The following is a 17,051-nucleotide window of genomic DNA, read 5'->3' as shown; positions in this document are numbered from 1 at the left end:
ATGACTATTAAATTTTCATCTCCATTTATGTACTGTACTACCCTTTCAATATCCTAATATACTTCCTCTAGCTCTTCATCATCTAACTGTTATGTCGGCATGTTTACCTGAACTGTCGTTGTCGGTGTTCGTTTGTTGTCGGTTCTGATAAGAATGCCCTACGTTCTTATTCGTAATGAGTCATTATACCGTCATAAGATTTTGTGCTGCTGCTGATACTACCCTTACACATATGACCAGAAATGCTTGCCTTCTTTCCATTTCACTTCACTCACTCCTGCTATATTTAGACTGAGCCCTTGCATTTCCCTTTTCACATATTCTAGTTTCTCTATAACGTTCAAGCTTCTGACATTACACTCTCCGATTAGTAGAACGGTATCCAGCCGTTGATTATTAAATCTTTTTTCATTATCACCTCCCCCTTCGCTGTCCACTCCCCCGGATCCGAATGAGGGGCAGTCCTGGAATATTTTGCCAATGGAGAGATCGTCATGAGACTTTTTCAATTGCAGGCCACATGTCCTGTTGATGTCAGTTATGTGTCTTCAATTCTGTGATTTCCATTGCCTTCTGCATCCTCATGCAGTTGATCATTGCTGATTCTTCCGCCTTTAGGGACAGGACAAGAGAGTGCCCTGAACCTCTGTCCACTTCTCCGCCGTCCTTGACACGGCCGTTGGCAGAGTGAGGTTGACTGTCTATGCCAGGAGCCTTCGACTCCTATGTTAATTATTAATGAAAGTTTCGATGGTGGTGAGTTTCGAACCTGGGACCGAGAACGTTCTGATTACTCAACAAAGTTGCAATCTGTAGACCACGGGTAGAGTTTACTGCCTGATGTACAGTCTCAAATACACTGTATGACGAAGAAAAGTTAAGCCCAAGAAATGAATCAGGCAGCGATTGAAAAATTCACTGGTTGAAGTGATACGTTGTGTTATTTCAGTGATTACTATAACGAAGGAAGGACGGAAAGGAGGAAAACTGGTGCTTAACGTCATATCGACATCGAAGTCGATAGAGACAGAACACAAGCTCGGAATATTTTAGGGATGGGGAAGAAAATCGGACGTGACCTATCAAAGGAACCGTCGGGGTTTTTGTTTCGAATGATTTACGGAAATAACGGAAAACCGGACTCTTGATGATCGAACGCGGATTTCAAACGTCGTCCTCCCCAGCGAGTCCAGTGTAGTAACCATGGCGCCACCTGGCTAGGTCACAAAATCGGGTCACATCCGTTAAGAATCTACAACAATTACGAAAAATCATGTTGCTTATTTATTGAGCAGATATGGTACCAAATGATAATATGTGAAATGAAACAAATTAAGAAGAATGTTACACTTTTGCCTTATCGGAACTTGCTTCCCGTCTCTGATAACAACATAGCCGATGGGAACGTTTACTGCTATTATCCTTCCTTTCCTCCTTCCGTCTATCCTTATACTACCCAAGCAATAAAATGTGAAAAAAGGACAACTATGGAGGAAGAAGCAATGTTATCTTACCCGAACTTGTGCCCCCGTCTGTGGTGATACGGTTGTCGACGGGACGCTAAATACATAAGATCTGTTTGATGTTTTGGGAATTTTTGCTCTGTTTCTAATGGAATAAGATCGATTTTATGTTCTTGGAACCGTTGCTCCGTCTCTAATGACCTTGCTGTCCAAGGGACGTTCAACATTTCCGTGCTGTACTGGAGAGCTGAAAAGATTTCAGTAATTGAAAATAGGAGGAATAGGTCAGAATTATCACTTCACGCACTTACTTTTTGGGTGTCTTTGCCTCGTGACAAATGCCCCAAAACTTGTTTTAAATTTCGTTTCCTTTGGTACACAGGTGAATATAATTAATTTCTTCATGTGCCACTGGTGACACCGAAGACAATGATTTGGAATATTAATTTGTATATTGACTGTCATAATTTTATATTTGTTGTTACTTCCACGAATTTTTTCTTTCTTTTTTATGTGCGATAAAAGGTATCTTCAGAATACGTAACCAACAAACTTTTTACGTTTATATTTAGCAACTACCACTCAAAGTGTGTGCTTACGAGAACAGTCCAGCCGAGGTCCATTTGCCGTGAGTGTCTTTGATTTTTATTCTTTTACGCGGTTTTAAGGCCTGATAACAGCTTCATCCTTTTTCTGATTTGACTGATTTCTTTCGAAGCACAATACTGCTAAGTGTTACCACCATTATAGCCGACGACTCATTTCTTAAGGTCGGCTCCTATAACCGCGTGGCAGAGTTATACTCTCAGCAGTAGTATCATATTTGCGACTCTCAGTTGACCAAACACAATATGCCGGACGAGTACGAAGTACATAGTTTACCATATGAATGCTAAATAAATAAAAGGCAGGTTAATTATCATGCCACTCAAACGGTGTTCTTCCGATCAATGTTGGGAACTACAACGATGCAGAGAACCGACTGTTCTCGAGCCATATATGATAACGGTGGAACACTGTTCCACTAGATTAGTTTGAAGGCAAAACAGCATTGACGAGACTATACAAATGAATCTCTTAATACACCGTTCGAGAGCTGTTAAATGTCGAGTAACATGGCGATTGACAGTCAAGCACTTGTACCTTTGGTATCATCGGATGATTACAACATTAATGTTTCAATTCAGCAGTTGGGTCTCAGTCAGTGTAACGTTACTCGTGGATCCGCTGAATATTATGTTGATTTATTTGATGAAACACCAAGCAGTGATTTGAACAGAAGGAACTCCCATAGATAATATTAATTTCCTGTTATTTTTGTTAAGTGATAATTATTGAGCTAAAGACATGTCAAATGAGACAATGCAGGCATTTGTATCTTTTCTGCTAAGTTTCATTTACTGACGTCGAGATAGAGTACACCTCACACGGGGAACTGAAGCATTTAACGCCATTGTCTGCTCAATCGTTTTCTGAGATGATTTCCATAGTAGCAGTGTATGTAGAGTGACATCAGTATGAAGAGGTTGTGGCTTTTGATGTAAGACGAAAACTTAAAACCCGTGGAACAACAATAATTCCCTGAACAAATTCTTCTTTTCTTTCATCAGTCTTTTAATTTGTTTGATATAGCCCGCGACACTGTACTATCATGTACCTATTTCTAAATCTTAGAGTAGCGCATACGACCAATGTCCTCAAATGTTTCTGCAGTTGAGTGCAGTCGGTAAGTACTTCAACAATTTCGTACTACTTCTTTTCACCAAGACTACTGATATAGATACTTGCAGTTTTAAAATTCGAACAAAACATCTAACTAGCCGATCTAGGAAGAGTGTTTTAAAGACACAACACAGAAATAGTGGTAGTGGATATCTGAAGTGCAGGGCTCAGTTTATGCTAATGCATTCGGGCCCGACCGCAGCCGTAATCGATTCCTGCATAACTGCCTTTCCTGTGCTGAGATCTTCATGTCAGAGTAGCACGTGCTCTCTCTGTCCTCAAATAGTTGTTGAATTTTTTCCAGTCCCTGTCTTCTCCATTCTTTTTTTCCTATACGGCTCCTGGTAGTATCACGGAGGCTATTCCCTGATGTTTTAACACATGACCTGTTTTCCTGTCCTTCCTTCTAGTCCGTGTTCTCCACATATTTATTTCCTTACTGCCGCTGTAGAAAGCCTCTTCATGTCGTATAGGTCCCCTCACGTTTCGCCATTGTGCTGCAGAACCTCTTCTCATATCATTCGATCCTTTCTTTTTTGAATTACAACAGCCCGTGATTGACTTCTGTATGACATCATGCTCCAGACGTACTCCCACAGACAATTCCTTCTTGTACTAAGGTCTGCGTTTGATAACAGTAAATTTTTTTGGCGAGTTATATTCTCTTTGAATGGACTAGTAGGCTTCTCATCTCTTCCATGCTTAGTCCTTCAAACGTCCCGTCCATGATGTGGTACCTAATTCTGATACCAAGTTTGTCACTACTATAATTTTTTTCTACGCTTCACTACTTTACAAAGTCTGTGGCTTTCAATCCATGTTCCTTTACGTGGCTGTCAATTTTGACATAAACCTTGTCGTTAATCTAATTTTTTCAGCACTTCAATACGTTGCAATTAATTTTCAGTCCATGTTCTGTGCGCAACAGCCTATTAATAACATTGAAACGTCTTGTAATTCATAGTCACTTTCTCAGAGGAAAGCCATCTCATCAGTGATATATTGTCACCCTGAACCTCCAGCTCCTGAACTTTTTTTAAAAAGGTTTCTTCATTTCTTCCGCATTGTATATGCTAACAGTAGAGGAAACAAGCTGCATATGACGGTATGCATTTCTTAATCTCACAAACTTTCTCTGTTTTTACCAGTCCTACTGTTGCCACTTTGTTATTTTTCATTTTCAACATTACCCATGTTTTCTTATATAGTATACTCGATTTTCTTAGGAGTTGAAACACGCAGCGCCGCATTACGTTGTCTATTAATTTTCCCATATTAACAAGTCCTAAGGAAGTATTTTGATTTTCCGTTTGTCTTGCTTCCACTATAAAGTGGTGATATGAAGTGCCGTGAGTAGTTGCAATATAACGAAAATACACTGAAGATGTCTATTTGTAGCCGAAATATAGATTTGCAAGATTAATAAAAGCTAGTGGGTTTCCGAGTGACTGCTGTGTGCCCCTACTTTGGTCACTATACACTGTAACGTGAGACCATTACTTTTGTTGGCTTTATCCTTTCTAAAGTCAAACTGACCGTCCTCTAACAAACCTTTATTTTCTGTTTTCCTGTACGTCATTCCGATCAACAACTTGATTTTATGTTATATCAAGCCGGTTGTGTTATAGTTCTCCCTTTTAATAGCCCTGATAAGGTGTACAACATCGAATTAGCTAACGAACGATCAAATAATCCGATATAGGGCCACATTTGTCATTGAAAATAGGCTTCAACGGCTGGACATCGATACATATAAACCTTGAAATCCGATTAACAGGTGTTCTCCAATTAGAGATAGATTGCTTCTGTGCCTTGATTGATATCCAAGGACGGTATCGGATTCTCAAATTTGTTTAATTGCGTTCACAATTGTCACTAGTGATCCAATCTGGAGAAATAGGTCTAGATTACGCATGTTAATTTAATATATCTGCTGATTATGATACAATCTGTGCTCATGAATTAACCACGTCGTTGTAGGTGATTAAATAGTCTATCAAGAATAAAATATTTTGTTCTGTGCAGGTCCATATCCTCTAAATACTTTATAAAAGAAAACAGGGTCCGTTGTAGGCTGTAATGTAAACATTCTTTGTTTAAATCATGAGATTTGCAAACTTTAGCCGTAAGTCACTTTCAGGCACCGTGCTATCAACTTCTTTTGTAGCCACTACATAATGAACCAAATACATTCATTCAACCTCAGCACATATAGCCAAATACGCTGGTACATTATTATGTTATACAATGCAGTATTAGGCAAAGTCATAAATATTTTGTGTTCGTGCGGATCCACAACAGACCATGTTTTAATTTCGTAAGTGTTTCGAGACTGTAGGTTTGCATAGAGATAAAATGTTAATGTCTTTGCCTAGTATGGCATGGAATAATGTAATTAAATTACGACGTATGTGGATGAAGATGCTGAAGTTGAATGAATGAAAACGATTCAGTAAGAAGTGCTTGCAAAAGAAGGAGATATCAGCGTCCTTGAAAAGGAATTATTGTTGAAATTAACTAATCACACGATTTAAATAAACTACGTTTACTTTGCAGCCTACTACGGACTATGTTGTCCTTTATAAAGCCTTACCAATTACTTCTTCTTTTGATGGAACCAACCACAATCATGACTGAATCTCATCAAAGGTTTCACAGTTGGAAGAACAACGTCTGATATGGAAACTTCCCAAGGTACTGGAATATGTTTTCATATGCCTACACTTCGTATTCTGCGCCTTTGGATCAATCTGTACTATTCCTGCGGTCCCCTCATTTCATAGTGGCTTGCCAGTAACTGTGGTACCACGAATATCTAACTCCTGTAGTACCAGTATATCTGTTACACTAAGATAACATTATATGTAGTGTAAACAGCGCAGAGCCACTGTTTTCTGGCGCTATTCCCGTGCTGCCTACACCACTCCCTAGAACAGTGTATGGGGAGGGGGGTGGTAACGGGAAGGGGTGCAGGGTCTCATGACGAGGCAGCATTGCGAGTGTTGTAGCCTGAGCCTATTATTGACGCTGTCTACATGTGTTGCCGTCAGCCAACATGCTGACGACCTTCCGCTCAGCTACCCAACGACGTCGCCATAACAGAGGCCATTCACCCCAGGCCCTGTAAGTGTTACAAAACATGCTTACTACTTTATGAGGCTTAAACCTCATTTTAATAGAAACAGATCCATTGTTCGAGTAGCAGTGCAAAAGAGAGAAATGAAAATAGTCAAGAAAATTTTAGGCTGCTACTACATGTTTCAGACAGTCGTTCTTCCCGCGAACCATACGCGACTGGAACAGGAAAGGGAGATAATGACAGTGGCACGTAAAGTGCCCTCCGCCACACACCGTTGGGTGGCTTGCGGAGTATAAATGTAGATGTAGATGTAGACATATTGATTTGTCTCACATCAATATTTGCAATGATTCTAAGTGAAAATGTTGTCAAACTAAGTTGTTTTATGAGTTCCAAGAAGTTTGATCCTGTACAATTGTCGGTCCGTCATCGACTAAGTTCAGTACCAATATGTTAAAGAAGAAACGCGATTTTTATGGCGTTAAATCTCAACGTCACACACTTACTCCAGCCCAGGTAAATACAGAGAACTGGTTGGATCTTTTATATTGGGTGAGGTCTATGGTAGGCCATAGAAAGCTTTGAAAACCCCATTTGTTCATGGGTGATTTGTGAGCACATCCTGAAAAATGATTTTTGACTTCTAAAATTACCAGTTGTGATGATCGCCACTTCTATAACTTCTGTTCATGGTAAATCGTCGAAATTTTTACCATACATTCTAATGATGACATTCTCAGGGAGCTTCGGAAGTTTTATCGGTACAACAATCCGTTACCGAGATCCAGAGGTTCATAGTCACTGTAGTTATGCACCTAAGATATGCATATAATATTCGGACTGAGGCGTAAATGTAGTTTTAACAGGCGTAGTGAACAAGTGGAAAAATTTCCGGGTTCATCGAAGGGTTCTCGGGTCGCCTATCTAAGGTTTTAGTCTTTATTTTTTCACCTACTAACCTTACGATACACTCTCTGTATAATACGAACTTCACAACTATGCAGGTTTTCTTCGCGTGCAAATTATTAAGTTGTGCCACCTGGCAGCGTAATCATCTTACAAAAATGTTTTCTTACCAGATTTTTTTTACTTGCGAACCTAACACAGCATGGTATGGTATACAGTACATGTAACCTATTTAGTCTGGCCAGACTGTGACCTCAACGTCATCTCTTACAGCTGCCCAGGAACAACATATTCCAAAGATATTACAAAAACATTCACAGCAGTAATAATAATAATAATAATAATAATAATAATAACAACAATAATAAGAATAATGAACAAAATAATTATAACGAAAATAATGTTTGACACTGATAATAATAAAGATAATCACAGCAAAGGGCATTACGATTGGTACGGATTATTTTTCCACTCTTTAATAAATGTTTAGCATTACAGAATATAATGTAGCTCCCTTGTACTTAATTTTCATAGACATAATGAAACAAAATTTGCTGCGTTGATCACACTAATTTATAACATAACAGACGTTTAAATAATTTGATAAGGCACAAACATAACATTAGTAAATAAACATTACTGCTCTTGCTAAGTCGATCTCAGTGTCTGGGGTGGTTTCTTTGTTCCTAGTTAAACTGCTAGAATACTTGGTCCAGGGATTGCCATATAACACGTCGCTGAGATATTATGTTGCTTTGAAGCACAGCCTTCATTTATTATTATGTTCTTGAAACAGTTTTTACAACAGAACTTGTTAAATATATATATTATAATAATCTTGAGCTAAAGAAAGAACGTAATCGATCGGAGAATAACATGTACGAAACTCAATAGCTAAGGATATCTGAAAAAACTCTGAAACGCTTGGCACCAAAAATCGGCATACCTTTTATGGACCCAGCTTCTGATACGTTCTAGAACAGGATGTGGTCCAGATTAGTATTACCATAACTGTTAATTAAATTGCTTTTTAGATATAATTTCTGAAATGTTTCCTGGCAATAACTTTTTGCGTGGATATTAAAATGTCTAATGATTAATAACAAAGGTTGCAAATTTGTCACTATATGAAAAACAGCTGCTTCCTTAATTCTGTAGGTTCCATTTAATTATCAATGGCAAAATAAGAAAAATTATAAATTAAGATAGAAATTTTGGTTACATGAAAACTGAAGCATCATACAACTGTCTTTGTTGAAAATTGGTTTTTAGATAATTTAAATTCACAAATGTGATTGGTTATTTTCATGATTTCAAGATCGTTATTGCAAAATGGTCGATCTGAATAATAAAAAAAAATATGTTCCGGAAAACAGTCTTTTGGCAATCAAATACTCTCAAACCTGTCTTCAGATGTGTAATATATAATTTAAGAGTGAAAAAGGAGCGCTACTCTTTGTATTCTGACACACAGATAATATGAATTATTACTGATTGCTACCACTCGAGAAAAATCTACAAAGCTTGTTCCTTTGTGATGGACGGAAAACTGAAGATATTAACTATCATTGGATACTTATCCGAAACTCAGTTGCCCTCCTTCGAATGTGTACAGTCTTCTTGTAGTTCTTACTGCAATAGCACCATAGCTTATTCCTGTCTTTGCCTCTGCATTGTCTATTTACATACTGTTTTCCATAGACTCCTGTGAGAGTCTCTCCTGTAAAGATGCTTTCCCCTGATTCTTCCGAAGGTCTTCCTGAAAATTCTTCTAAAACGTTCCAGAATGTTTTCGATCTTTTGTGACTGTATGCCAGCGTCTTGTTTGTCAACCTGGTGCTCTAGGGTAGTGTCTCCGTCAAGGCATTACGCACCGCCGCTTCCTCAGCAGGTTGTCAACAAGTCTGACTTGGTATGAGTGCAGGCCCGGTCTCTGACGTCTACCTGACACCACAACTTTTGCGTTGTTCTCGATAAAACTCCTCTCCTTTTCTCGCAGCGACGCCACTTCTTACACTAATAAAATTTCGTATCTATGACACTATATGCGATACAAATATATGATGAATTAATAGAGTGGAAAATTGAGTTAGTTAACTGATCTTCTCTTCCAATCGAATGACTGAAGTTGGAATCTGTAACACACGTCATAAGAAAATTCTGGCATAAGTCCGCTGAAAAAGCAACACTGGAATGTAGCCACTTAAATCAGAGAGAATATTACCATGTAAGACGAACACGACACGTACACCTCATTGAAAATATTTTGTGAACATGCAATGCCCTAATAGTTTGAGCCGTCACATCAAAGCTGCCAGTCTGCACCATCGCATTCGCGTCCGCACAAAGCCAAGTCAGGAACAACATTAAAGACTATTATCAACGGACAGGTAGCGTGAAAAAAGACTAGGTCGCACTACGATTGATGTCTTCTACCGGTAGCCGTGAGTACATGACTTACCGTAAATTTCAAAGGTCCTACCGGCTAACCAAACGACTGGACTTCAGTTTTTTGGACAGGATAATACCTCTGCGCAATTTCTAGAATAGCTGAGTCGAGAGATAAAGTAAAAACGTAATAGAAAAATTTGACGTGCTTACTTGAAAATCAACTTTTAATATGAGTGGAAATTTGTTTCCTTAATAATGATACTTCTCTGGGGGGTGCATTAAGAAACACACAGAACTTAATACTTCATAAAATTCATACCACACCAACAGTTGCATAAAATTAGAACAAATAGACAATTGTCTTTCAGTAAGTATATATAGTGAACAGTACGTGTAATATATTTAGTTTTCCTAAAATTATATAGTTTTGATACTCTTATGTTTAGTATAAATATTTGTGTCTACATTTACTTACTTTATTGGAACAGGTAATGAAAGTACACTGACAAGGAAGAATTTACAATTAACAACAACGAAAGTAAAAGCTGTAAATATTAAATTTATACAGAAATTCATCATTAACCCTTTTCCCAATGAAGCAGTTTGCTGAGTGAGCTTCAAAGTCGAGATCCTTTAGTTTGTCTTCTGTCTGTTGGATACAATGAGACTGTCCATCTTCAGGTGACTGATCTAGGGTTCGTGCGAGACTTGTGTATTATCTGTAACGATTAACAGTCGAAGTTAACATACAACGTAACTTTAAGTAGAATAAAATTGAGAACAAACAAAAGATAAGGTACGGGTTGATTGAGAGACATGTTGTAATATCATCAAAGCAAAGACAGATTCGAAATCCTACGATTTTAGCGGGTAATGGTCTCTTCGTTTCCAAAATGAAAAGTTTACATAAAAAACAATGTGCACTTGAATTAATTATTTCATCATTAAATATTTATGTTCCCTACATGTAGAACAATTTTGAATCTTAACGTAATGTTTTCTACATTAAGTTGTGTTAAGTTTTGTTAAATATGTACCAGTGATTGTCTGTAAAGAAGATGTACACTCTTTGCGTTGCATTATGTCTCCGTACTTCTTCATCGTGTAGAGACTTGGGAGAAACCAATAGAGAATGGTGGTCAAGTCATTTCGTGAGCAAAGTGAGTATTTTACTTCTTGTTATTTCTAATTGTGTCGTTACAATGTATATATATTTTCGGAATATAAACTTTACGGAGCACAGATAGTCTACTTCAGTTAGTTATTTGAGATTTACCAGATTTTCACAATTATTTTGTCAGTTAATTTTGTAGATACTAGATACAGGATGCTAAGGAAGCCAATGAAGCCAAAAGCAATGCAAGAAAAACTTCATATCTTAGTATGCACATGTGGCGTTTGATACAACTCACTCCAAGGTAATGATTAACGCCCAGTGCGGACCACGCGCTGAATATGCAGCACTGAAGAGGCGTATTATAATGTGAGGCTGTCATTTATGCTACTAGTTTTTGAAAAAAAAAGCATGAAACCTGCGTTAGAATTTCATCAAATACTGTCGAAATATTGGTACAACACAACTCATGAAGGAACTGTAACTCTGAGAATATGTGGATCACACTGAACATAATTCAAAGTAATCACTCAAATTTCAACTGAGCAGTGACGTTGATGAATCGCACAATATTGACAAATGTCCTACAAGGCCTCTTCGGACCATCAGTTTTATGAACTATGGCGGCGCAATAGTTAATATCACAAGTAATCAGTCTGAGCGACTCTCTAGAATTTCTAGCCGAACTGGCGAAAAACGACAAACTGGTCTGTTTTCAATGGTCACTCTGTGAAGACAGCAACAATCATCGTGGTAACTGTGAGCTGCACCGGTTGTCGTAGATGTTGTCCAGGGTTGTCCCTAACAACTTCAGGTGTAGGGCATATGAGCCACACGGTTGATAAGATTCTGTTGCCATTGGATTGATAACTAATTGTAGCACAGTCAGCATTGGTAGCACCTGGTGCCAATTGTGCTAGCGATGAAACTCTGGAGCGGTAAGTCGTAAGTACGAGAATTTTACATCTGAAAATATATAAATTATAATAAAAAAGAAGAAAATGTAACTTCCGCAGATGGTTTGAAGATACCAGTCTAGCCTCAACAGATCCATCACAACAACAAAAAATCACCTACTACAGCAGGGATCTTGATTTTATTGTCCATCACAACAACAAAAAATCATCTACTACAGCAGGGATCCTGATTTTATTGTGTAATGTCTCGAAGAAATACCTGCAACGCTGAAGGTCTATTGGTTCGTAAATTAGTACACAAATATTAATTGGTGTTCATGATATGATTCTGCATCTCTTTACTTTGGTTATTGTGAAAACGAACGAATCTAACTCTGTTACTAACAGTATCAGGAAACGGATACGTCCATTGTGATGGCGTACCCAGAACAGAGACACATTCGTAATAGCAATATCTATGTTGTCACAAGTCCACTGCATAAATACTGCTTCTCGTAAGCAGTCGGTCAGCCGGATCATCGGCGTGTATAACGTTCCCGCTCAATTCCCTGATTACAATAAAGTGACGCCTGGCACAAGTCTGCCGTAGATTTCATGCGTGCTACCGAACAACGACAGCCGATATTGCGAGAACTCGCTACCTCGCCACGATCGCCAGTCGAAGAGTTCAACACCACAGCTTCTGCTGTCGCAGATGAGTGGACCTCGGTGCCTTACCTATTACGCCAGATCGGGAGATCAGCGCCGGCCGGTGTGGCGGAAAGGTTCTAAGTGCTTCAGTCTGGAACCGCTCGACCGCTACGGTCGCAGGTTCGAATCCTGCCTTGGGCATGGATGTGTGTGATGTCCTCAGGTTAGTTACGTTTAATGGCTCAGAGCGATTTGAACCATTTTTCAGGACATCAGCGTTCCTGATACTTTGGCTGACTGGCCAGTGCCTACCTGAGTCACAGGCCAAAATCGCCGTACCATACAGCTACACGACTACCATCAGCGCAGTTCGAGAGATAAAGAAGAACGACGATGAGCGGAAGGGGACAGCTACGGCGAGCGCCGAAGTCACCGCGAGCGGCTAGCGACGTAGCAGCAGCCGGCGACGAACGGCAAGTACCTCGAGCCGACTGAAGGCCGCTTATGACGCCATTCCTCGACGGGCATCTACAGCCGATGTCAGCAACGAGTCAATACACTGACTGTAACTTAAGGAAATAAATAATTCTGAACTTTGTTTTACTGCGCCTACCAGCGACAAGACGTCACCACATCTTTCCGAGGAGAGCTGCCAAGCAGCGAACTGGGTTACTGCCTCCTGACACCATCTCTGCTTCGGACCTGCCAATAGTCACCTTTTACGACATTGGTGCCAGGAAGTGGCAGAGTTTCTGCCACTTGCAGCATTGGCCCCAGAAGTCTGCACGGAGTATTTCGTACCGGAGGCACACCAGCAGTTACAACAATCGTTGTGTGAATCACTGCAAAGCTGTGTTGCTCTCGTCAGTGCGTTTTGGTTGTAATCGTGTCCAGAATAGGATGCAGTGAGTTAAGAATTACTCTTGCAAAGCTTTGTGTACCTAAAGATGTCTCCGAATTTAAGAGGAATTATAGGGAAGTGTTTTTAGTACCAGCAGATACACTTGTGACATCGTCGGCTTGGGGGCAGTCAGTAGTATTATGAACATTGAATAAATTTTCAACTGCGAAGATCGGTAAAAATTCTTTTTATTCATACAAATTACCTGTTTCAGCAACAGAGAATTGCCGAAATCGTTGCCGAAATCGGTAATCTGCCTGAATAAATTATTTTAGCGATATTGTCAAATGAAAATGAATTCTGTGTTCATAGTAAGTGACGACTATAAAATTTGTAGTTTATCTGGCCACAGTGTCCTTTGTGATGAGTTTTCTTGCTGTAGCATGTTCCACTTGCGGGAAGAATGGTCATGCAAGAGAGAATTTTGTTCAAATAACTTACGGATATGCTGCTGAGTCACGTCGTCGACCACCGCCGGTATTTCGACAGGAGCACACCCTGCCGTTCTCTAGGCACAACTGCAAGGAGGAAGCAATGTGCAAGGGAATTTAATACCTTAGTTCACAGAGGAGAAACAAGGAGGATAATTCAAACGGTTCACATGGCTCTGAGCACTATGGGACATGAGCCCCTAGAACTACTTAAACCTAACTAACCAAAGGACATGCCAGAGGCAGGATTCGAACCTGCAACCGTAGCGGTCGCGTGGTTCCAGACTGTAGCGCCTAGAACCGCTCGGCCAAACCGGCTGGCCAAGGAAGATACCACACACCGAACAAGTAACTGCAGAGTGACTATGCGGTTACTTGTTCTGTGTGTGGTATCTTCCTTGTTTCTCCTCTGTGAACCGAGGAATTCAATTCCCTTGCACATTGCTTCCTCTTTGCAGCTGTGCGCTGAAAATGGCAGGGTGTGCTCCTGTCGAAATGTTGGCGGTGGTCGACGACGTCACCCTGCAGCATACCCGTAAGTTATTATTTGAACATTCAGTTCGCCGCGAAAAGTTGTCTCACGAGAATTTTGTTAAATATCGCCGGGTATCAATAGGTCGTAGTAATAAGTAATTTTCGTTACTCATGATACTCTGTATTGCGTGTGGTGAAAACACTGATTGTAGCTTAAGGACTGGAATAAGAAAAGATATTGCACAAACACAGTCGACATGGTAGCAGCCCTGTGGAGCACGTTAAATTACCTAAGGAACAGAACGAGCAAATGGCTCAGCAGTTACATAGTCAAGCGGGAGGTCCTCCACACTCAGGCCCTAGTGAAATTAAGTCAGTATTGGCAGTACCTTACCACAAGTGGCTGCCGTCGCCCCAAGTCTTGTTTTCCTCTTTTTCTGTCAAAACGTCGGAGGATTTCACTTTCTTCATTCAGGATGTTTTATCCGCAGTCATCGTATACAGCTGGTCTGGACAAATATCATTACAGATGGTCGAATTGCGCATGTCACGTCAGGCAAAGACGTACATCGTCTACCATCAGGTTTTGATTGAGATAACCACATCTACACAATTTTCAAGTGTCGTAAAGCGTATGTACAGAAAAAAAAGTTTGCTCATTTCTATCGAGAAAAGTTAAGTTGCGTGAGACAAACACCAAAGGAGGCGGTAAAGGGGTTTTAGGACAACTAGAACAACAAGTTGAACGTCCAAATTTGTGTGTTGACTAACAACCAGGATGGTTCAAATGGCTCTGAGCACTATGGGACTCAACTGCTGAGGTCATTAGTCCCCTAGAACTTAGAACTAGTTAAACCTAACTAACCTAAGGACATCACAAACATCCATGCCCGAGGCAGGATTCGAACCTGCGACCGTAGCGGTCTTGCGGTTCCAGACTGCAGCGCCTTTAACCGCACGGCCACTTCGGCCGGCAACAACCAGGACGCCGATGCAGTTTTACTGAGGGAGGCAGAGGATAGGGCGCTATTTGTGTTCCTAAGTGGGATTCTTTCAGAGTCTTCTCTCACAGTGAGAAAGGAAAATTTACAAGACGTAGCAGCAGCGCTGCGTGTAGCCACAGGCCTGCAACAGATAGATAATGCTACTAAGCCTCGCAATGATCAAAAAATGTTTGTTTCAAACATGGGATGTTACCACTGCGGCAGAAACGGGCATTTAAGAGCAAAATGTCGCCACCCGCAACGTTTTAATTGTCAGTGGGTTGGTCGTAGAGCGCATTAGTGTAGATCAAAGAAACAGCGAAACTGTAACGGGAAAAAGAAATCGTTGAACGGCAACGGAAATCTTCCTTCCGTCGAGAGGAGTTCTCGTTAAAAAGAAGTGCATTAAGAGCGCTCGCACGGACAGATTGTTCGTTGGTAGCTTGGCTGAAAGAGAAACGATGTGAATTTTTAGTAGCTACAGGGGCAAACGCTCGGTTGTCTGTCTGTACCTCGTGGATAAGGGCAGACCGGAAGAGAACAGTACAAGTTTTGCGCAATAAGCGGCAATGCAGTTGATCCAATAGTTGATCACGTTTAAGGTAGGAATCCCCATGTTTAATAAACAGACTGAAGTGTTGCCTACCAACTATGGGACAAGGTATCACTGCAGCACTTGGGTTACACTTTCTCTATAGGCAACGGACGGTTAAACTCTATTGTATATTATATCCATTGGGAACCACAGTTGCAAATATTTACGTATCACAAAATGCACACGGACCAAAGGTGGCATCGTATGAACAGTGTATCAGTGAATCTTCAGGTTTTCGCGGCGCAAAGACTGCTCCATTAAGTTTCGGGAATGTAGCCGCATGAATTCTGCTTCTTCTTCTAATATTTCGGCTGTATACCTTTCAGCCATCTTCAGAGGGAGCCGTGCGACTGACGCTCCAGCGCTCGCTCCATCCTTTTAAACTCGCGGAGCGCGCCACTGCGCATGCGGCCACAGATAAACAAGGCGCCAGTGATGTTGATCGGCAGCAAAGACGTACAATATGCATGAGTTATGTCTGTGGCTGCGCATTCGATCCATGCTGGGAGGTCAATGTATTACTGGGAGCTAAACTGTAGCGACGTCTTTGTAAGTTCAATATTGAAAGTGCCGGATTCCATGATTTATCTAATGTGAAACCGCTGTCTCTATTAATTAAATTCTTCGTCAAGCGGATTTCAATGGCCTCTTTTACTACGGAGTCCCAGAAAGATGAAACAGAAGTCAGAATTTCGACATTTTCATATACCATAGAGTGACCAGAATCAATACAATGCTCTGCCACAGCCGATTTACTGGGTTGTAAGAGCCGAGTGTACCTGCGATGTTCCGTACACCTCTCTTGGACTGTACGATTCGTTTGTCCGATATATGAAAGGCCACATTCACATGGTATCTTGTAAACTCCAGGCTTGCGGAGTAGTAAGTCATCTTTAACGGAACCCAGGAGTGCAGCCGTCTTCGCCGGAGGACGAAAAATCACTTTTACTTTATGTTTAGTGAGGATCCGTCCTATTTTGGACGAAAGGCTTCCCACATACGGCAGGAAGGCCATGGATTTAAATGTTTCCTCGTCCTCTTCTGCATTCCTTACGGACACCTTAGGTTTTATTTGTAGTGCCTTACGTATCTGTTGTGGAGAATACCCGTTGTCCTCAAAAACTCTCTTCAGATGTAAAAGTTCGCCTTTTAAACTACTTTCATCAGATATGACGTGTGCTCGGTGTACCAAAGTTCTTAGAACACTACTCGTCTGCGAAGGATGGTGACAACTATTTGCATGTAAATATAAGTCCGTATGGCTCGGTTTCCGATATACTGCATGACCCAAAGTGCCATCTTCTTTGCGCCGAACCAAGACATCCAAAAATGGAAGACATCCCTCCTTTTCCACTTCTATTGTAAACTGAATTTGTCCATGGATAGAATTCAGATGGTTTAAGAAGTCCTGCAATTTGTCCTCGCCATGGGGCCACACTACAAAG

Source organism: Schistocerca cancellata, chromosome 5 (assembly GCF_023864275.1).
Source record: "Schistocerca cancellata isolate TAMUIC-IGC-003103 chromosome 5, iqSchCanc2.1, whole genome shotgun sequence".
NCBI lineage: Eukaryota > Metazoa > Arthropoda > Insecta > Orthoptera > Acrididae > Schistocerca > Schistocerca cancellata.
This window is presented reverse-complemented; position numbering follows the sequence as displayed.